This window comes from Myxocyprinus asiaticus, chromosome 17 (assembly GCF_019703515.2).
Source record: "Myxocyprinus asiaticus isolate MX2 ecotype Aquarium Trade chromosome 17, UBuf_Myxa_2, whole genome shotgun sequence".
Lineage (NCBI taxonomy): Eukaryota > Metazoa > Chordata > Actinopteri > Cypriniformes > Catostomidae > Myxocyprinus > Myxocyprinus asiaticus.
The window spans coordinates 18,464,245-18,487,540 of record NC_059360.1 but is presented as its reverse complement, the minus strand read 5'-3'; the positions used below and the strand labels follow the sequence as shown (position 1 = coordinate 18,487,540).

The following is a 23,296-nucleotide window of genomic DNA, read 5'->3' as shown; positions in this document are numbered from 1 at the left end:
AGTTTGTTTTGTGGAGTATTTCTTGCAGGACATTGGAGTGACTGGGTCATTTGTTGCACTCATGTAGCAGTTGAATGAGCCGGCTCACTGAACATTCATTTGACTGCCCGAGGAAACAGAAACTTTTTTCTTTTTTTTTTTTTTTGCTGGTTCCGTTAGTGTACCTTCAGGACAGTTATGTGGATGAATATACATGTTCTTTGTGTTTATTCCGCCTATTGTCTGGAGTTTGTTTTACAGATTATCTTCTGTTGTCTAATTTTGTCTCTCAAAATTTGTATAGAAACACCAGACTTGAGCAATCCGACGGCAAAGTATTCACGGGGGCTCTCGTAGGCGTACATGGACTGTTTGAGTTTAGAGGGATGGTTGCCGGTTGCCACTGTCGTGCGTGGGGTCAATGCTCACGTTTTTCTTTTTTCTGTTTGTTTGGTTCTGGGGAACATCAGGGTTTGATTGTTGCAATAATGTTGGAAAGTGGTCTTTATAATCTTGTTTTTGACACACAATCTATTTTTTCTAATATGTCAAATGTTAATAGGAGTGGATTATCTCTCTCCACATGGAATGTGAATGGGTTGGGGCACCCCATAAAAAGAAGGAAGGTTATTTTGCTTCTTAAATGTAAGAAATATGATATAGTGTTTCTTCAAGAAATGCATCTTTCCCCGCAGGAAGCTGAAAAATTTGGGAAGATATGGGGTGGACATATTTTCTTTAGTGCTGGCTCAAGTAAGAGCAGGGGAGTCATTACACTGATAAGTAAGCATCTACAATTCAAATGTCGCAAACAGATTAAAGATAAATTAGGAAGAGTCATTATTGTTTTAGCAGAAATTCAGGGGCAAAGGTTGATTTTGACTAATATTTATGCACCTAACGCTAATGATCAGGGCTTTTTTATAGATCTTGAAGGGATGTTGCAAGCCGCTGGCACCCCTCATGATGTAATATTGTGAGGAAACTTTAATCTATTGATGGACTTAGTCCTTGATCATAGTGAAGCAAAAGTGTGTAAGCCCCCTAGAGCAACACTGACGCTTCACAGGATGTGCAAAAATCTTGGTTTTACAGATATTTGGAGACTTTTGAACCCATCTGGTAGGGACTATAAATTTTTTTTTTTATCAGTCCATAAGATTTATTCTAGAATAGATTTTTTAAAATATATTTAAGTTCCTCATTTCATCTGTTGTTGATTGCTCAATTGGAAACATCTTAGTCTCAGATCACGCGCCCTGGTGAGTTTAAAGGTGTTGCCACATACGGAGAAAAATAAATCATGTAGTTGGCACTTTAATGTATCCCTTTTGCAAAATCCTGAATTCCAACAAAGGTTAAAGGCTGAAATCAATGTTTATATGGAGACCAACTGGTCCTCAGTATCCTCTGTGGGTGTGGCCTGGGAGGCACTTAAGGCGGTTCTTAGGGGTCGGATCATACAGTATGCCTCATTCACCAATAAATCCAAAGCACGAGAACTTGTGGAGTTGGAAGTGAATATTAAAAGTGCCGAGGCGGAGCTGAAGCACCGAATGTCATCTGATGGAATCAGAGAATTGACCCGATTGAAATACAGATATAATACTATTTTTGTCGCGGAAGGTGGACTTTTGGCTATTCAGGGCAAGACAGTCATACTTTGAGTTGGGGGACAAAGCAGGGAAGCTTTGGCTAGATATATAAAGCAGAGAGATTCCCTCAGTGAAATCTGCTGGTGGTAAAATATTACCACCAATAAGCGAGTGTAAGAGTTACCGTCCAATTTCCCTGATCCAGCTAGATGTAAAAATATTGTCCAAATTTTTGGCTAACCGATTAAGTAAAGTTATGACATCTCTTATACATACAGTTCAGGTGGGGTTTATTCGGGGCCGCAGCTCTTCTGATAACATCAGGCGTTTCATCAATGTGGTCAGTGGCGAATGATCAGACTCCGGTCACTGCCATCTCACTTGATGCCGAAAAGGCGTTTGATATGGTAGAATGGGATTATCTTTTTAAAATTTTGGAAATATACGGGTTTGGGAATACTTTTATTGGATGGATGAAGTTACTTTATAGACACATGGTAGCGGTGGTACAAACAAATGGATTAATTAAAGTGCCGAGGCGGAGCTGAAGCACCGAATGTCATCTGATGGAATCAGAGAATTGACCCGATTGAAATACAGATATAATACTATTTTTGTCGCGGAAGGTGGACTTTTGGCTATTCAGGGCAAGACAGTCATACTTTGAGTTGGGGGACAAAGCAGGGAAGCTTTGGCTAGATATATAAAGCAGAGAGATTCCCTCAGTGAAATCTGCTGGTGGTAAAATATTTACCTCGGCCATTGATATTAATAATGCTTTTAAAGAATTCTTGATATCTATAGTTCCATGTCTTCATCTACTGATGAAGATATTAGAAACTTTGTGGAACCATTAGAACCTCCTAAACTGAGATAACCTTGGAGGAGCTTGGCGAGGTAATTAAGGCCTTGCCTATAGGCAAGGCTCCAGGGCCAGATGGCTCTGCCACTAAATTTTTTAGATCTTATGCTTCAGAACTGGCTCCACTTTTGTTAGAAATTTATACAGAATCATTAAAGAATGGAAAGCTTCCGGCAACCCTGACACAAGGCTTTTTAAGAATCAGTCTGATTCTTAAAAAGGACAAAGATCCAAGCGAGTGTAAGAGTTACCGTCCAATTTCCCTGATCCAGCTAGATGCAAAAATATTGTCCAAATTTTTGGCTAACCGATTAAGTAAAGTTATGACATCTCTTATACATACAGTTCAGGTGGGGTTTATTCGGGGCCGCAGCTCTTCTGATAACATCAGGCGTTTCATCAATGTGGTCAGTGGCGAATGATCAGACTCCGGTCACTGCCATCTCACTTGATGCCGAAAAGGCGTTTGATATGGTAGAATGGGATTATCTTTTTAAAATTTTGGAAATATACGGGTTTGGGAATACTTTTATTGGATGGATGAAGTTACTTTATAGACACATGGTAGCGGTGGTACAAACAAATGGATTAATTTCAGATAATTTTACTCTGGATAGGGGCACCCGGCAGGGTTGCCCTCTTTCCCCAATATTGTTCTGTTTTGACCTGGGACCATTAGCAACCACGATAAGAAAGGAGGATTATTTTCCAGGGGTGATGGCAGGAGGTGTGGCGCATAAGCTGTGGCGCATGATATTTTATTATTCGTCTCTGACCCCACTAGATCTATGTCTTGCCTCCACAGAATAATTCATTCCTTTTCTAAATTCTCAGGATACAGAGTCAATTGGTCTAAATCCGAAGCTTTGGCTCTGACAGCATACTGCCCAGTAACGGGTTTTCAGCTGGGCGCCTTCCAGTGGCCCAAACAGGGCGTTATGTATTTGGGCATTTTATTCCCAGCAAATTTGTCTGATTGTTAAATTTTTGACCTCTTAATAAAAAGGTTTTCGAGCAATGTGGGCAGGTGGACTTCATTACATTTATCGATGATTGGGAAGATTAATGTTATTAGAATGAACTGTATTCCACAATTCAACAAACTGTGGGGCTTAAATATTGATTCAGTGTATAAATGTTTTGTTTTTCTTTGTTATATGTACAAATCAATAAAAAATGTTAATCGGAAAAAAAGAAGTTGAACTCCTAAAGACATGAATTGTAATTTTGCAAAATATGTAGGAAATCATGACCACTCACATTAAAATGAAGACTCCAGTCATATCAGTAACCTTATAAAAGCTGTTTTATTCTACATGGAGAGGGTCCACACAAGGGGGCTGCCATGTTAGAATCACATGACCAGCCGAATACTACTCGTTTAATCTCAGTAACCGTCCTGTTATTTGACACTTTCACTCATTGATTAAAGTAATCATGACTGACTGTGAATACTAAATTTCTATAATGGAATCTGATATTGAAAACTATTGATTTTAAATGATGCTGCATCCAAGCTGCTAGGTGTCACTGTAAATCCAAGTTGACACAAAGACAAAAGTTACTGAGTGCACCTTTAAGATATGTCCTCTAATAACAAGTCTTTTTTTTTTTTTTTTTTTTACAGTTTCGCTTAGGTTAGTAGGTTTAGATATTTTTCCTGGAAAGAGGATAAAAAAAATAAAAAAATACTCATTAAGAAAAATATTTTTGCAGTCAAATCTATCAGACCTTCCAGATATTTTGGACCAAGAGAATAATTTTACAAGGCCTCTTCATGCTGCCTGCTTGAAACAGCTTTGAGCAAAAATAAATGATTCTCATTTATGTGCATAGTATTGTACTTGAAAAAAGGTTTAAATAATTTAAGTGAGAAGCAAAGACAAGCAGAAAGAAAGACAGTTTAAGCTTGAGGGCAGGTAAGACATATTGCCAAATAAAAGAGAATTTCAGAACGAGAATATCAATGTCAGTAAAACACTATCAACAAGCCTTAATGGGTTACTTAATATTTACCATGAAAATGCCACAGGGCTTATGTGAAACATGTTCTAAATAGTTGTTTCATTGTTTGTGGCATGTAAAAATTACAGTTTAAATGCTATTAACATCTTAAATCAAAATAAGGCACTACTTGATTCGTAGAGTTCGGCTGGATTGAAAATGTGACATCTGACTGGCTAAAGACAAGCTCCTGTCTCAAAACATCTACACATAAATCCAAGGCAACCCACAAATGTGCATCAATTTGAAAATGTACAATTAACAATTAATAAGTAAATGTACACACATTAACAAAAATACAGTTTATGAGTATATGATTCATTGTATTTTGTGAATGTGAATTAGTAAAGCATTTGTGAATTATATTTTGTAAATATTTTCATATTAAGAGTATTCTGATTCCAAATGTACTCTTTATAACTTTCCCGTTTCACTTTCTGTATGTCTGTAAATTTTGTAACACCTGCAATGTAAAAGAGTGAAGAAAAATCAGTCTTCTGAAGCAAAATATTAATCAACAACAAATAATTACAATACTCTGAAAAAGACTGTGCAGTTACCACAAAATGGAAGGTCATTAGAGTCTGTATATCAATAAATGCTTTCAGACAATAGCAATATTCCCATTGACAGCATATCAGAGGTTCCAATAAATCGGTTTCAGCCATGGTCAGCAGCTTTCAAAACCACAAACAACAGGAAATATCATGATATTCTGAGGTAGAACATGTTATCAAGGACTGTCACAACACTGAAAAGTGAAAGACATGATTATAGAAATACAGTGATATTGAAACTGACCAACAAGCTCTGTGATTCATTATTGTAGCCACAAGTATAGGAATGATCTGAAAAGTTCACTTTATAAACATTATAAAACTATTCGAGAGAACCGCTGAGGTATGGAGGTGGCCTCCCGACCAATGGGCAGCCCGTTTAGTGCCCTTACTCTCCAGGGAGATGCAGCTAGCAGCACAACAACTCCCCACTGCCAGCCTCCTTGAAAGTGACATTTGCCCAGAAGTCCAACCTAATTTGCGGAAAGGTGCTAAAATAAACGCAAACTATAGTAGGATTGCCACATACAACTTGCGCGTTGCTGAACAACCATTTGGCAGAGGCTTCTGCTCATCTTAAATTTGTCATTTTACATGAGTTGTTTAAGTTATGTAAAAAAATTTTGTTGCCGGCGGGTTCAAAAGGGGTCACTATGTCGCGAAAATGTCCCCGGATACATAAGTCAGGCATATGTGGTATCGTTTGAAAGCTTTGAATCTGAACTTTTAGATAACAAAATAATAATCACATAAAATAAGTCCTGAAAACATCCATGCAAATAAGAGCCACCTAGAGGTAATGTGGTAGAAATATTAATATGACTATAAACGTCTTTCAAATAGCAGTTTATTTTGATTTTTCAAAAGAATCACAAAGTGAAATATGATTTCTGTAAGACCAAGTATAATTGTCTCTTTTATGCGCCGATCACTGCTGCTGTAAACCCAAAATATCTAAAAAAATTTAATCTGTTCTTACCTTAGGCCGCTTTGCCAAGAACTCAACTTCATCACAGTGGTGCCGAAAACCCGACTTTGAAGGATAACACAGTTATGGAGTCTACACCGCTGGACGAAGATATGAAGTCCCTCACCAGCATCCAGCAAGACCAACACCAAGCCCTCATGGAGTTACGCCTAGAGCTGGAACAACGGTTCCAAGCCCTACTCTAGGCACAAGCGGAGGACCGGCACATGTTCCAGAGCCTGATTGTCAGGAAGGGGGCTGGTGCTATGACCCCCCCGGAGCCCACCCCACTCGTGACCCTGATGAAGATGGGTCCAAATGATGATCCAGAGGCCTTCCTTGATCTATTCGAGAGAACCACTGAGGTATGGAGGTGGCCTCCCGACCAGTGGGCAGCCTGCTTAGTGCCCTTACTCTCCAGGGAGGCGCAGCTAGCTACACAACAACTCCCCGCCGCCAGCCTCCTTGATTACCAACACCTGAGAAAAGTCATCCAGCAACGGGTTGGTCGTAGCCCCGAGCAGAGTCGCCAGCACTTCAGATAGCTGAGCTTCGAGAGGCATGGCCACCTGTTTGCCTTTGCACAACAGCTCCGGGATGCCTTCCAGAAATGGTTACTGGCCGAGGGAACCCACGCTGCGTGGACATCGTAGATCTGATGGTACTGGAGCAGTTCATCTCCCAGCTTCCCCGAGGAATGTCGGAGTGGGTCCAGTGCCACCGGCCAGCATCGCTGGAGGATGCCATCCAACTGCCAGAGGACTTCATGGCGGCGTTTCCAGGAGACAGCAAAGCAGTGTCTTTTTTTCTCTCTTCTCTCTCTCCCTTCCCAGTGTCCCATTCTCCCCCCCTCCCCCACTCGTCCCTCCCAGTTCCACCCTGTTCCGGCTTCCCAGAAGAGGGGAGGAGCCCCACCCAAACTCCTCCCCTTGTCCGTCCCTCCTGCTCCCCCTGTATCTCTCCGCTCTCCTCCCCAGGTTGGCGAGACCACCACCATGAGTGTGGTAGGAAAGCCTGGGCTGGTCTGTCAGAGCTGTGGGAAAGTCGGGCACTGCCATGATCAGTGTCCGGTAATGGAGGTGGGACACTGATATGGATCTCTGATGCTCCGAAGGCCACCCCCGATCTGGCGGGGGTGTATCGGATACCGGTAAAGGTAAAAGGGGATACACATCAAGCTTTGGTGGATTCGGATTGTTCTCAAACCTCTATCCACCAACGCTTGGTGCAAGGCAGGACATTGGATAAGAATAAATGGGTGAGGGTGATGTGTGTGCATGGTAACATTCACAAGTATCCGGTGGTTACCACTGAGATACGATTCAGGAAAAAAAGCATAGAGTCGAGGCCGTGGTTAATTCCCAACTCACCCATCCACTAATTCTGGGAACCAATTGGCCTGGTTTTAAAAATGTATTGAGGGTAATGTGTGTGGATGGGTCCTGCAAAGTGGTGCCGCAGTGTGTGACATGTGACGCTATGGCTGGAGAGGCGGTGCCAGGGCCGCCGATGACTGCTCTGCATAATGATGATGCAGATGAGGGAATTCCCATACTCAGGGGCTTCCCTGAGGGGATTTCCCTCTGGAGTAATCACACGATGAGTCCCTCAAGCACGCCTTAGACCAAGTGAAAGTAATTGATGGTCAAGAGCTCCAGCCTGTTGTGCTCACATATCCATACTTTTCTATTATTAAAGAGCAGTTGTATCGAGTAACGTAGGACACTCAGACCAAAGAACATACAACTCAGCTATTAGTACCAAAGAACTGTCGGGAAACACTCTTCCAGGCAGCTCACTATAAACCAATGGCTGGCCACTTAGGTCACGAAAAGACTTTGAACCATATAATGGCCCGTTTCTTTTGGCTGGGCATTCACGGCGACGTATACAAATGGTGTGTGGCGTGCCGTGAATGTCAGCTGGTGAATCCACCAGCCACCACAAAAGCGCCATTGCACCCTCTGCTGTTGATCAATGTTCCCTTCAAGAGAATTGCATGGACCTCGTCGGGCCATTAGAGCGGACTGCATGTGGCCATCGCTTTGTATTAGTTCTGGTGGACTATGCAATGCGATATCTGGAAGCAGTGCCTCTACACAACATCTCAGCACCTAGTGTTGTGGAGGCACTCTTCAAAATTATCTCCCGAGTGGGGATTCCAAAGGAAACCATCACTGTCAAAGGCACAACATTCATGTCACGTACACTATGCGAACTGTATGAATTATTAGGCATTAAATCGATTCGTACCAGCGTTTATCACCCGCAAACTGACAGGTTGGTCGAACGATTTAATAAGACCTTGAAAAAATGATTCGTAAGTTTGTACACAAAGACGCTAAATTTGGGATAAGTGGCTTGAACCCCTGTTGTTTGCAGTATGAGAGGTCCCACAAGACTCCACAGGGTTTTCCCCATTCAAGCTACTGTACAGGCGGCGGCCGCGTGGTGTGCTCTACGTCATACGGGAAGCTTGGGAGGAAGGACCTTCAAATAGCAAAAAACAAATTCGATACTTTCTTGAGCTTAGAGCAAAACTCCACACTTTGGGGAAGGTAACACAGGAGAATTTGCTCCAAGCGCAAGATCAGCAATGCTGACTGTACGACAGGGGCACTCGACTACGCAAATTCACACAGGGAGATAAAGTGCTTGTATTGCTGCCCATTTCGAGCTACAAATTACTTGTCAAGTGGCAAGGACCCTTTGAGGTCACAAGACGAGTTGGAGATCTCGATTACGAGGTTAGGCGAACGGATCAGGGAGGGGCACGTCAAATCTACCACCTCAACCTCCTCAAACCATGGAGGGAGGCAGTGCCTGTAGCCTTGGCGATGGCAGTTCCGGAGAGGGTGGAGATCGGGCCGGAGGTGACTCCCAAACCAAATTCGTTCACCCCGGTCCCTTGTGGAGACCACCTCTCACCATTGAATCTTACAGACATTGCCCGGTTGCAAACGGAATTCACAAACGTGTTTTCGCACCTTCCCGGTCGCACAAACCTTGTAGAGCACCATATTGAGACCACCCCAGGGGTGGTGGTTCATAGTCGCCCCTATCATCTTCCTGAACACAAGAAATAGATTGTTCAGGAAAAATTAGATGCAATGCTTGAAATGGGCGTAATACAAGAGTTGCACAGTGATTGGGCCAGCCTGGTAGTTCTGGTACTGAAGAGCGACGGCTCTGTTTGGTTCTGTGTTGACTACCGGAAAGTGAACATGGTGTCCAAATTTGACGCTCATCAAATGCTGTGAATTGCCGAGTTACTCGATCAGTTGGGGCGCTCAATTTTACTCAACGCTGGACTTGACTAAGGGTTATTGGCAGATCCCTTTAACTCCAATATCCCGAGAAAAAATGTATTTTTCCATAATGTTCGGATTACACCAATTCATGATTCTTTTGTTCAGTTTGTTCGGAGCCTCAGCCACGTTTCAGCGCCTCATGGACAAGATCCTCAGACCGCATACAGCATATGCTGCTGCATATCGAGACGATATTATAATTTATAGTAATGACTGGTGGCGGCATATGCAACATCTGAGGACTGTCCTGAGAGCGCTGCGACAGGCAGGACTCACAGCAAACCCGAAGAAGTGGAAGTTAGGTATCTGGGGTTCCACTTAGGTCACGGGCAGGTGCGTCCACAGGTTAACAAAATCGCAGCGATCGCAGCCTGCCCGATGTCCAAGACCAAAAAGGAGGTAAGGCAGTTTTTGGGGTTGGCTGGCTATTACCGGAGGTTTGTGCCTAGTTACTCTGATGTCACCAGCCCGCTGACTGACCTTACTAAAAAGGGGGCCCCTGATCCGGTCCAGTGGACACAGTCATGCCAACAGGCTTTCCTGAAGGTAAAGTCTGCACTTTGTGGGGGGCCACTTTTACATGCTCCTGACTTCTCTCTCCCCTTTATTTTGCAGACTGATGCATCTGACAGGGGGCTGGAGGCAGTGCTCTTGCAGGAGGTGGGAGGGGAGGAACAGCCAGTGCTGTTTATTAGTCGGAAGCTCTCCTTCAGGGAGACAAAGTACAGTACCATCGAGGAGTGTCTTGCGATTAAGTGGGCTGTTGTTACCCTTCGCTACTACCTGTTGGGGTGGGACTTCACCCTCTGTTCCGATCACGCTCCTCTGCAATGGCTCCACCACATGAAGGATACTAACGCACAGATCACCCATTGGTACCTGGCTCTTCAGCCCTTTAAATTCGAGGTGGTCCACAGACCGGGGGCACAGATGGTTGTGGTTGAATTTCTCACCAGAAATGGGGGGGGGAGTAGGCAGGCCGTATGTTGCCCTGGTCTGAGTCGGTGGGGGCCATGGTCATGTGTCGGTCTGCGGGAGAGGGAGAGCAGTAAGGCTCGTCACCTGGATTGTGAGTACTCTAATTATAGTGTTGGCGGAGGGAGACCTGAAAAGGCACGCCAGAGCGTCAGTGTGGGAGAGAGAGTGACTAGGAAGCACGACATCCAGAGAGAGAGAGAGAGGCTGTCTATTGTTAGAAAGTGCTTTCATCACACAGTGGAGTTACGTTTATATTACGGACAGCAACAAATTAAAGAGATTTACCTGTGAATTGCTTCGTTGTCTCCTGACTCCTCCATTGCCAAGAACTCAACTTTATCACACAGGAATACTAGGTTTATTCAAACATCAAATTCTCTACCTGAGATTACATTGCACAGTGGACAGTATGCTCCTGTTAAATAGAAACATACAGGGTTGGCTTGTGTCTCTGGCTTTTCACATTCTTTAATTGTAATAATCATTATAATGAGGAACCTTTTTTTCCAGTGACTTGTAAAATTTTCTTAGTGACCTGTCAGGAGCAGCGTATCCTTTTGAGGTTGTATGTTCATGGTAATCTAGAGTATGTGCTACTCTGGTTTACTTGATACTTTATTGTATCTAAGCATTACTCAACATTGATTTATTGTTTGATTCAGGATTTATGAATAATAGGCTACTTGTATTGCCCATCTGGTAAATGTTGGATTTTTAAGATTTTAAAATGAATTTGTAAGAAATTAGTAATGTGATTACTGTTCAGACAGATTCATTAGTAAAACAATTCCCTTTATTTTCTAGAGAAAAAACAATTAGTCGTAACTGATCACTTTGTTGGAATAACTTTCCAAACACTGATTTTGACAAGCTACTTTCGCTTTACACACCAAGCACAGTTAATCTTCCAAACATTCCACAGCATCACAATGATTCCTCCCCAAATTCTTGAAAAGTTCTGACTCCTCTTTTTGCCCAGGCATTGATTTATTCTCCTGATGTTTTCACACACAAAAAGATGTAAACTCAGCAAAAAAAGAAACGTCCTCTCACTGTCAACTGCTTTTATTTTCAGCAAACTTAACATGTGTAAATATTTGTATGAACATATAAAGATTCAACAACTAAGATAAGGGGGTGGGGGGGGGGTGTCAAAATCAAAAGTTACAGTCAGTATCTTGTGTGGCCACCAGCTCTATTAAGTACTGCAGTGCATCTCCTCCTCATGGACTGCACCAGATTTGCCAGTTCTTGCTGTGAGATGTTTCCCCACTCTTCAACCAAGGCACTTGCAAGTTTACGGACATTTCTGGGGGGAATGGCCCTAGCCCTCACCTTCCGATCCAACAGGTCCCAGACGTGCTCAATGGGATTGAGATCTGGATTCTTCCCTGGCCATGGCAGAACACTGACATTCCTGTCTTGCAGGAAATCACACACAGAACGAGCAGTATGGCTGATGGGATTGTCATGCTGGAGGGTCATATCAACATGAGGGAGGAGGATGTCTTCCCTGTAATGCACAGCGTTAAGATTGCCTGCAATGACAACAAGCTCAGTCCGATGATGCTGTGACACACTGCCCCAGACCATGACGGACCCTCCACCTCCAAATCGATCCCGCTCCAGAGTACAGGCTTCGGTGTAATGCTCATTCCTTCGACGATAAACGTGAGTCCGACCATCACCCCTGGTGAGACAAAACCGTGACTCATCAGTGAAGAGCACTTTTTGCCAGTCCTGTCTGGGCCAGTGAAGGTGGGTTTGTGCCCATAGGCGACATTGTTGCCGATGATGTCTGGTAAGGACCTGCATTACAACAGGCCTACAAGCCCTCAGTCCAGCCTCTCTCAGCCTATTGCGGACAGTCTGAGCACTGATGGAGGAATTGTGCGTTCCTGGTGTAACTCGGGCAGTTGTTGTTGCCATCCTGTACCTGTCCTGCAGGTGTGATTTTCGGATGTACCGATCCTGTGCAGGTGTTGTTACACATGCTCTGCCACTGCGAGGACGATCAGCTGTTCTTCCTGTCTCCCTGAAGTGCTGTCTTAGGCGTCTCACAGTACGGACATTGCAATTTATTGCCCTGGCCACATCTGCAGTCCTCATGCCTCCATGCAGCATGCCTAATGCATGTTCATGCAGATGAGCAGGGACCCTGGGCATATTTCTTTTGGTGTTTTTCAGAATCAGTAGAAAGATCTGTTTAGTGTCCTAAGTTTTTATAACTGTGACCTTAATTGCCTACTGTCTGAAAGCTGTTAATGACTTAATGACCGTTCCACAGATGCATGTTCATTAATTAAGTTCAATACAATAAAGAACTTTAAAGTTATTTGGATTTTTACAAAATTATCTTTTAAATACAATGTCCTGAAAAAAGGATGTTTCTTTTTTTGCTGAGTTTAGTTAATTCCTTAACAGCTTTGTTTTGGCTGAGTTTAGCAGGGTAGGCCGAGGTTAGCCAGGGGCAACGATTACCAGTGACCTGAAACACTAGCAGGTCTATAATGATGATTCATGATTCATTCATTTCTAAAAACACACTCACCATTCTACTACCAAATAAGTTAACAACTCCGGCACTAAAAGCTAGCTGGTCTCAACGCAGGAACCGATTATGTCAGGGTGCAGATGTTTCTTCACCAGGTAAAGTTTTCCAAACAACAACAGTAGCTACCGTCTGCAGCAAGGAGTACTCCTTTACTCTATAACAACAATAAAAAAAAAAAACACGAAAATGTCAGACATCAGAATCGTTCAGGAAACACAGAGGAAATGAGCGATACTTGCGAAATGGTCTTCTACGGAGATTAAAGATAAACTAGAAATCGTAAAGGAAAAAAAGAGTCTATGAGGAGATACGGCAAGAAATGATGCACGGCTTCAATCAGACGATTGACTAAATCATAAACAAATTGAAAAAAAATGTAAAGTGAGAACAGGGACCATAAGAAGGACCTAACTAAAAGTGGCAGTGAATGGAGCAACGATGTCGTGGACACGACCAGTCAGCTAACTATCATTGAATTCAGTCAGTCAAGCTTAAGATAAACACAGAATTGCTGGTGTCATCTGCAGGAGTTATTACATTTGCCAACTTTGTTAGCCTTCCTTACACTGTTCTCATCTTATTTTGTACATTGTTTTGTTCAGTAATGGGATTATTGAACAGCTAATCTCTAAATTATGAAGATTGCGGCTATCTGCTGAGTAAACCACAAGAAGTCTAGACTAAAGAATCTATTTAGCCAGGCATACACCTAATTTATCCATCAATTCAAAATTAGACTGCTTTAGTTAGGTCTGCTGGAACCAGAAACATTTCTCAGAAACATTTCTCATAATCTATAACAATGCAATAAATTGAATGACATCTATGCTAATATTATACTATTTGTTTCCCTGTCTCGAGCTCGGGATTCATAGGTTACCAGAGCCGGCCATTTCCAGCTCCGTTCCTGCATGGTGTTGGACTCCACTGCTACGTGTCACTGAGTGATGACGACAAACTACAGCCGGTGCTAGCCAAACATCACTTCAGCCTTTTACGATGGACTTCGGAGGATGAACTGATGCCAACTCCAACTGTAAGACATCAGATACTTCATATGCCACTGCCTGAATCTTGGACTTAGGATGGACCCCACCGAACCTCACCGAAATTACCTGCCGGTTGAACTGCGATGCACCTCATTGATCTCTGCCTGCATCATCTTTGTTTATTGATGGACTACACTCTTGAAATGGAATACATAGACTAGAGATGTGCCCGAGGCCGAATACCTTATTTGGAAAGGCACGGATAATGACTTCAAAACAAATAACAGATTCATCCGAATAATATAAAAAATATTTGTTTGACTGATTATCCAAAAAGCACAAGGGTAAAGCGACATTTTAAATAAACATTTCCAAAATTACAACGTATTTATGAATCTGTGCAGCCAATATTTCTAATGCATAAAACTTATGAACGAAAATGCACATGTTGTGATTTCAGATTGGATGGGCGCGGTCTCAACTCCATTTGCGGTCTCTGTTAATTGTGCACGTCTGGAGCTTATCAAGTGTAACATTAACTATGATACGACATCATATACACTTTCCACTTCTTAAAATGTCTATGTTAATGCATCACATAATTCACATGTGTTTCTCATGTATTTTATTTATAGCCTAAACCTGAGAGTGATGTTAAATTCCTGACCTGAAATGATGATTTCACTTCGGAGCTCGTCTATCCGTCTCTTAAAGCTGACCATCTTTAGATCCACATCAGTGATTAAGGTTATTTAACTGGTTAAGACTTTATTCCGAAAAAATTAAAATGCTCCATAAAGGTTTACATGCTCCATAGAGTATTAGTCTATTAGGAATATTCCTCCTAATGTAAAACGAAGAAACTCTGGTAAGGCGCTATATAAATTTAACATTATTATTATTTAACTAAATAATGGTGTCCTATCATGAAAATTCCTGATAGACTTATGGGTCTTTCACGTGTTTGTAGGCTATGTTGATTTTATTTTAAGTTATTTTAATGTTTGAATTTGTATTTATTATTAACTGCAAAAATATGTGCTTGACTGTTCATATTTTACTTGACACCTCTTGCCTCCAGAATAATGTTGTTATACATGCACAGACAAATGAAAATTCTGTTTCATACAGATATTAATTTCTGAAATACCAGGAGAAACCACAACATATTCCACAGTTAATGTAGCCTACAAATTCAGCTTAATCTGGTAAGAAAAATAAATAAATAATAATAATATTTCTTAAAATAATAATTGTATATTATTATTATTATTATTATTATTATTATTAGGCTATTATTATGAAAAGGAAAATACAAGGCATATTTTAATTATAGAACCTATAAATGTAAGAGTAATACTTAAAAATGTTTATTTCATTTAGTTTTGACGCACTTCCGGTTTAAGCCCCACCCACACCCGATTCTATTTGAATACAGAGACAGATACAAATAATTCTGTCATATGAACAGATACAGATACAAATACAGATAATGGCTCCTCTGCACACCCCTAACATAGACTTTCAATTAACTGCCAACAAAACCCTTCATCAGCCAACTAACAAGGACAATTGCATCTGTGTAAACTTCTGCAGTTAATCCAGGATGGACTTCAAAGACATTAGTTATAAATGTTACAGTTCATTCAAAATCTTTGTTTATACACTGGCCCTTAACAAGTACTTAGTTTACCAATTTTAAACCATGACTTGCACTGTACACAACTAACTAATATTGGCATTATATTCATGCTGTTTAGTCAGAGGAGAACTGGCCCCCACAGTTGAGCCTGGTTTCTCCCAAGGTTTTTTTTTCTCCATTAACCAACATCTTATGGAGTTTTGTGTTACTTGCCACAGTCGCCTTCTTCTTGCTCACTGGGGTTCTAAATACAATAATTATTTAACTATTTATTTTATACACAATTTACAATTACACAGTGATGACTCTAAGACTTTATAGATATTACGGTTTAATTTTCTTTTAAAGCATGATATTCTGTAAAGCTGCTTTGAAACTATGTGTGTTGTGAACAGCACTATACAAATAAAAATGACTTGACTTGAATTCGCAAACAAGACGTACACTTAATATTACATGCTATGGCAAAAATCCAAATTTAACCATCTGATGGAAAAGGGACAAGATATATCCTAAAAACTCTTATGCACAAAAGATCCTGAATTCTGAAACTTAATGAAAAAACGAACACAAGTCAACCGAAAATACCTAATTTAAGATGGATAACCAATGATTAGGGGAACTTGGGTAAACTTTCAGAGGGATTTAATACATGCTGATTGGCATTCTGTGATTCTGAGCCCATGGTATAACCATATTTCATGATGGGTCTCCATAATGACCTGAAGCCATCAGAAGTAGTCAGCACTCATTTTAATAACTTGCTAAAAGAAGGGAAGAGAGCTGTTTGAAGTCTATCAGTGCTCCACCATCCAGACACAACACTTGAGCATTGAGAGGCCGTAGGCAAAACCTGAGAGCTTTTTGCACAAAAGCCAGCAAAAGCCTGCCAGTGAAGTACCACACACACCCAGCCAAAACAAAAGGCCTTGACCCAAGAGCCCTCTTCACATTTACAGCATGTACAAATCCTCTCCTTTAACCAGCCCCTATCTGCATTGAAATAGCACTGCATCATATTTAAATGGAGTAACTGTCATTCTTTTTAGCGAACACACGCTATAAAATGTGCCATTTTCATAAAAGTCAGCAGTATTTGCTTGCCACAACGAACGTTGCACTATAACCACCAACAGAAATAAACTGAATTTTATTAAAAGTTGTGTACATTTTGTATTTGCAGCAGTAATTCATTAAAATTATGATCAAATGATGGAGAAGAGGGTATAGTTGAGTGCACTTTCATCACTTTAAAGAGTCGATACAGGTGTCTGTCCCAGTACAGTAAGCCAGATGGCTTTAATATGCTATATCCCCAAAAGAAACTCAGAAGGGTCTCACAAGATCGTGGGAGAATTGTGCTGTGAAAATTGCATTCAAATATTTGTCTGTTAGGGCTGTTACATGATTTGCATAATTCCTTTAGTGAATCGGGTGCTAAAACAACACAGACAGCATTTGCAAATAAACCACACTATCAGTGGCCGAAATGTATTCTTAGTGAATTCCCAACTCTGACTTTTCCTTTCTACATACGTCGCTCAACAGGAATATGTAATGCAATGGTGTGGTGAGAAAAAGGTTCATGGTTCAAAAGGTTGGCACACTCTGCCAATCAAGCCTCAAGCACGCCAGTTTGAGCACATGCCAGCCTGCGTGTTCCGTGCATTCAGTTCCTCTTCACTGAACTGAAATCCTTCCGGTAAAAGCCATTAAAACCACATGGGCACCACCATCAGCTAAATTACTGTCATTCACAGCTGGACTAATCCTTTTGACTATTCTATAAATGGATGGGTGATGATCGTCAACTTATAGACTAGTCGTTCAGCAACCAACTAGTGATCGATAAGTGAATTTTTCTAAATTTTTATGAAGTTCTGATATTTTTAGCATGCTGACAGCACCCTCTAAAAAAGTATTTAAAATCATCCCCTTTTATGCATCTTTGCTATAGCTGTACACATTCAGATGGACACTTTTAGCCATTGTGTCACATCTTGCACTGTTTTTGAGAGTAAATTAATGTTTTTAAGATGATTTGTAAATTTAAAAATAGTACAACTTTAAAAATGCATCCCGGGGAGAGTCACGTGACACCATGCGAGAAGCACACGTGTGAATGGCAAGCTCTGTGCACTTTGCCAGTTTTTTTTTTTTTTCCATTTTCTCCCAATTTGGAATGCCCAATTCCCAATGTGCTTTTTAAGTCCTCGTGGTCACGTAATGGTTCCCCTCAGTCCGGGTGGCGGAGGACGAATCCCAGCTGCCTCTGCGTCTGAGATCGTCAACCCGCGCATCTTATCACGTGGCTTGTTGAGCGTGCCGCCACGGATACATAGCGCATGTGGAGGCTTCACGCCATCCACCGCGGCATCCACGCTCAACTCACCATGCGCCCCACCGAGAACGAACCACATTATAGCGATCACGAGGACGTTACCCCATGTGACTCTACCCTCCCTAGCAACTGGGCCAATTTGGTTGCTTAATGGACCTGGTTGGAGTCACTCAGTACGCCCTGGGATTCGAACTAGCAAACTCCAGGGGTGGTAGCCATCATCTTTTACCACTGAGCTACCCAGCCCCATCCCACACACACACACACACACTTTGCTAGTTTTTAATCATTTTTATGTCATAAACATCCGAATTGTTGGAATTCCTGAGCATGAAGAAGGCAGAGATATGGTGAAATTCCTAGACGAGCTCTTCCCGAGTCTGCTCGACATAACAGGCCATAAGCTGGAAATTGAGCAAGCTCACAGAGTCCTGGCTCGCAGATCCGCTGAGGGAGACAGGCATCAATTCTGGCCAAATTTCTGAGATCATCTGATAAAGATCTCATGTTGCGCGAGGAGCAAAGGAAAGCTTTCTTGGAAGAATCACAGCATTTTCTTGTTCCCAGACTTTGCGAATTCGACAAGAAAGAAACATGATCAATTCAAGGAATGCAAGAAACACTTACATCAACGGAAGTTCGCTTTTGCACTGATGATTCTGGCCAAACTGAGAATAGATACTAAGAATGGCCGCAAAGTATTTATATGTCCCCAGCAAGCATTATCTTACATAGAGTCAGTGGGGTGAGTTAGCCATTTGGTGTTTCTCACGTGGACCCATGAGTGAGCTGTCTCACTGTACATACTCTTGACTGTCTGAAGAAGCTGGGCACTTTTTTTTGTTTGTTTGTTTCTTTTTGTGTTGGTTCCGCCTAGTGGCTGGAGTTTGTTTTGTGGAATAACACTCCTTCGGGACAGTTGTGGATGAATTTGCTCATTCTTTGTGCCTATGCCTCCTGTGGCCTGGAGTTTGTTTTGTGGAGTATTTTCACAGGACATTGGAAGAATTAGGATATCTGCGGCACTAATAAACAGCCGGCTCACTGAACATTCGTTTGACTGTCCGAGGAAACTGAAAGGCCCCCTTTTTTTTTTTTGCTGGTTCCACTAGAGGCTGGAGTTGGTTTTGTGGAGGAACACACCTTGGATACAGTTCTGGGAATGAATCTACACGTACTTTGTGTTTATTCTGCCTATTGGCTAGAGTTTGTTTTACAGAGTATTTTCTATTATGTAATTCTCTCTCACAAAATTTGTATTGAAACACCGAACTTGAGCAATCCGACGGCAAAGTTGTCGCGGGGACTCTCGTAGGCATACATTAACTTTTTGGACGCCGGTTGCCGCTCTCGTGCACGGGGTTAATGCGCACGTTTTTCTTTTTTCTGTTTGTTTGGTTCAGGGGGAAGTTCGGGGTTTGATTGTTGCACTAATGGAGAATGTGGTCATTATAATTTTATTTTTGACACACAATCTATTTTTTCTAATATGTCAAAATGTCAGATGTTAACATGAGTGGATTGACTTTCTCCATGTGGAATGTGAATGGGTTGGGGCACTTCATAAAAAGAAGGAAAGTTATTTCTTTTCTTAAACGCAAGAAATATGATATAGTGTTTCTTAAAGAAATGTATCTTTCCCTGCAGGAAGTTGAAAAATTTGGGAAGATATGGGGTGAACATGTTTTCTTTAGTGCTGGATCAATTAAGAGCAGGGGAGTCATTATATTGATAAGTAAACATCTATAATTCAAATGTCTCAAAAAGATTAAAGATAAATTAGGAAGAGTCATTATTTCAGTATATCATTATATACTGAAATTCAGGGGCAAATGTTGATTTTGGCTAATATTTACGCACCTAACACTGATGATCAGGGCTTTTTTATAGATCTTGAAGGGATGTTGCAAGCCGCTGGCACCTCTCATGATATAATATTGGGAGGAGACTTTAATCTATTGATGGACTCAGTCCTTGTTTATAGTGAAACAAAAGTGTGTAAGCTCCCTAAAGCAACGCTGACACTTCACAAGATGTATAAAAATCTTTTTGGAGACTTTTGACCCCATCTGGGAGGGACTATACATTCTTTTTTTTATTATAGAATAGACTTTTTTTATATCTAAGTCCATCATTTCATCTGTAGTTGACTGCTCAATTTGAAGCATCTCAGATCACGCCCTGGTGAGTTTAGAGGTGTTGCCACATATGGAGAAAATGAAATCATACAGCTGGCATTTAATGTATCCCTTTTGCAAAATCCTGATTTCCAACAAATGTTAAAGGCTGAAATCAATGTCTATATGGAGACCAACTGGTCCTCAGTATCTTTTGTGGGCATGTCTTGGGAGGCACTTAAGGCAGTTCTTAGGGGTCGGATCATACAGTATGTCTCATTCATCAAAAAATCCAAAGCACGAGAACTCGTGGAGTTGGAAGGGAATATTAAAAGTGCCGAGGCAGAGCTGAAGCGCCGAATGTCGTCTGATGGCCTCAGAGAATTGACCTGATTGAAATACATATATAATACTATTTTGTCACAGAAAGTGGAGTTTTGGTTATTCAGGGCAAGACAGTCATACTTTGAGTCGGGGGACAAAGTAGGGAAGCTTTTGGCTAGATATATAAAGCAAAGAGAGTCCTTTTCTACCATTCCCTCAGTGAAATCTGCTGGTGGTGAAATTTTTACCTTGGCCATTGATATTAATAATGCCTTTAAAGAGTTCTATCTTTATCTTTATAGTTCCACGTCTTCGTCTACTGATGAAGATATTAGAAACTTTGTGGATCCATTAGAACTCCCTAAATTGACGACTGAGCAAAAAAATTATCTTGATTCTGAGAGAAACTTGGAGGAGCTAGGCGACGTAATTAAGGCCTTGCCTACAGGCAAGGTTCTGGGGCTAGATGGGTTTGCTGCTGAATTTTATTTAGATCTTATGCTACAGAACTGGCTCCACTTTTGATAGAAGTTTACATGGAATCATTAAAGAATGGAAAGCTTCCGCCAACCATGACACAAGCCCGGATCAGTCTGATTCTTAAATAGGACAAAGATCCAAGCCAGTGTAAGAGTTACCGTCCAATTTCCCTGATCCAGCTAGATGTAAAAATGTTGTCAAAAATTTTAGCTAACCGATTAAGTAAAGTTATGACATCTCTTATACATACAGATCAGGTGGGGTTTATCTGGGGCCGCAGCTCTTCTGATAACATTAGGCGTTTCATCAATATCATGTGTTCAGTGGTAAATGATCAGACTCTGGTCACTGCCATCTCACTTGATGCCGAAAAGGTGTTTGATATGGTAGAATGAGATTATTTTTTAAGATTTTGGAAATGTATGGGTTCGGCAGTACATTTATTGGATGGATTAAGTTACTTTATAGACACCAAGTAGTGGTGGTACAAACAAATGGATTAATTTCAGATTATTTTACTCTGGATAGGGGCACCTGGCAGGGTTGCCCTCTTTCCCCATTACTGTTCTGTTTTGCCCTGGAACCATTAGCAGCCGCGATAAGAAAGGAAGATGATTTTCCAGGGATGGTGGCGGGAGGTGTGGCACATAAGCTTCTGTTTTACACAGATGATATTTTATTATTCGTCTCTGACCCTACTAGATCTATGCCTTGCCTCCACAGAATTATTAATTCCTTTTCCAAGTTCTCAGGATACAAAGTCAATTGGTCTAAATCCGAATCTTTGTCTCTGACATCGTACTGTCCAGTAACGGCCTTCCAGCCAGGCGCCTTCCAGTGGCCCAAACAGGGCATTAAGCATTTGGGTATTTTATTCCCAGCAAATTTGTCTGATTAGTTAGAGTTCATTTTGACCTCTTAATAAAAAGGTTTTCGAGCGATGTGGGCAGGTGGGCTTCATTACATTTATCGATGATTGGGAAGATTAATGTTATTAGAATGAACTGTATTCCAAAATTCAACAAACTGCTACAGTCCCCCTCTCTTATTTCAAGCAATTTGAGGGCATAGCGAAGTCTTTCATTTGGAATGGTAAGCGCCCCAGATTACATTTTAGTAAACTGCATAGGCCGATTGAGAAAGGTGGGCTAGGCCTACCCAAGATTTTGTTTTATTATTATGCGTTCAGTCTCAGATATTTGGCTCATTGGTCACTTCCACCTGAAAAAGCCCCTCCCTGGTTCTGTATTGAACAGGAATTTCTTGCCCCTATTTTGCCATTGCAAAGCCTTTCTATCACCCCGTTTTTTTCATTGCATTTGCGCTCGGTATGGATAAAAGTGTCCAGAGTGTTTAATTCGGATATTTATCTAAATGTTGCCTCGAGCTTATGGCTAAACCCCAAACTATGCATTAATAAGTCCCCTTTCTGCTGGTCAGAGTGGATCGTGAGTGGGGTTACTACACTCGGTGACCTCTATGAGAGTAGTGTGTTGATATCCTTTGAAAATTTGGTTCAACATTTTGGGATCCCCAGATCTCAGTTTTTTAGGTATCTACAGCCACGCCACTTGCTCTGTACTATTTTTGGGAATAGCATACACCCCCCTAAAGCAGCAGATACTATGAGAGTGGTGATTACTGCTTTTGGAAAAGGTCATGAGGCATCAGTGTATTACTCCTTGTTAATTCAGTGTCTGGGGGACGAAGCCTCAACCACTATCAAGAGATTATGGGAGAAAGATTTAAACTTGGAATTGGAGGAGGGAGAGTGCGCTAGGATTCTAAAAAACGTCAAAACTGCATCTAGAGATGCAAGGGTGCACCTTATGCAATTCAAGATTTCACATTGGTTCTACTGGACCTAAATTGTATAGGCTTGGTCTTAAAGACACACCCACCTGCTGGCGATGCCAATCAGAGGAAGGAGACATTACCCATGTCTTTTGGGGGTGTGTTGAGATCCAGGAGTTTTGGTTTAAGGTTCAGAGTCTAGTGTGCGATGTATTAGATATTTGGGTATCATTTTGCCCCAGACTCTGTATCTTGGGCGATGGGGCGGTCATCGACATTGAAAACAGACACATAAAGAGTTGGGTCTTAACCAGTGTCATGTTCACCAGCCAGATAATTTTGAAGGGCTGGAGGTCAGCTGGAGCACCCTCTTTTCAGGAGTGGTGCTCGGAGATGGAAAGGATGGCGGCCTTTGAGGAAGGGGCATTTAGAAGAATGGGGAGGTACGGCATGTTCGTGGAGAAATGGGGCGGGTATATGTAATTTATGGATATGTGATTATTATTATTATTATATATTTTTTATGTTTATTTATCTATTTATTTTTTATTTTATTTATTTATTTATTTTTTGTGCGTGTGTGTGTCTATATCATTTGAGACCACTGTGATGTTATTGGGGTCAGGGTGGGATTGGGAGGGGTAATAGTGGGGGTTATTGATTCTGTGTATATATGTTTTGTTTTATGGTGTTCATTTATGTGAATCAATAAAAAATAGTTAATCTGAAAAAGAAAAATGCCTGGGATGCATTCTGTTCTATTAAAGCCAAGTGTACACTACATAACTCAAGCTTGTCTCCT

The 23,296-nt window shown here is 41.4% G+C and overlaps 1 protein-coding gene across 10 annotated transcripts in view; it reads right to left on the bottom strand.

Moving 5' to 3' along the window:
* The window catches only part of LOC127455032 (DNA (cytosine-5)-methyltransferase 3A-like), a 115,849-nt gene that overhangs the window by 53,534 nt on the left and 39,019 nt on the right, over window positions 1-23,296 (bottom strand). For 2 of the 10 annotated variants that reach the window (XM_051722574.1, XM_051722576.1), the window contains exon 2: window positions 12,805-12,961. The exons of the other annotated variants lie outside the window; for them this stretch is intronic. The gene's annotated coding sequence lies outside the window, so the exon portion shown is untranslated. The remainder of the gene's footprint in view (window positions 1-12,804; window positions 12,962-23,296) is intronic. 10 annotated transcript variants of the gene reach the window in all.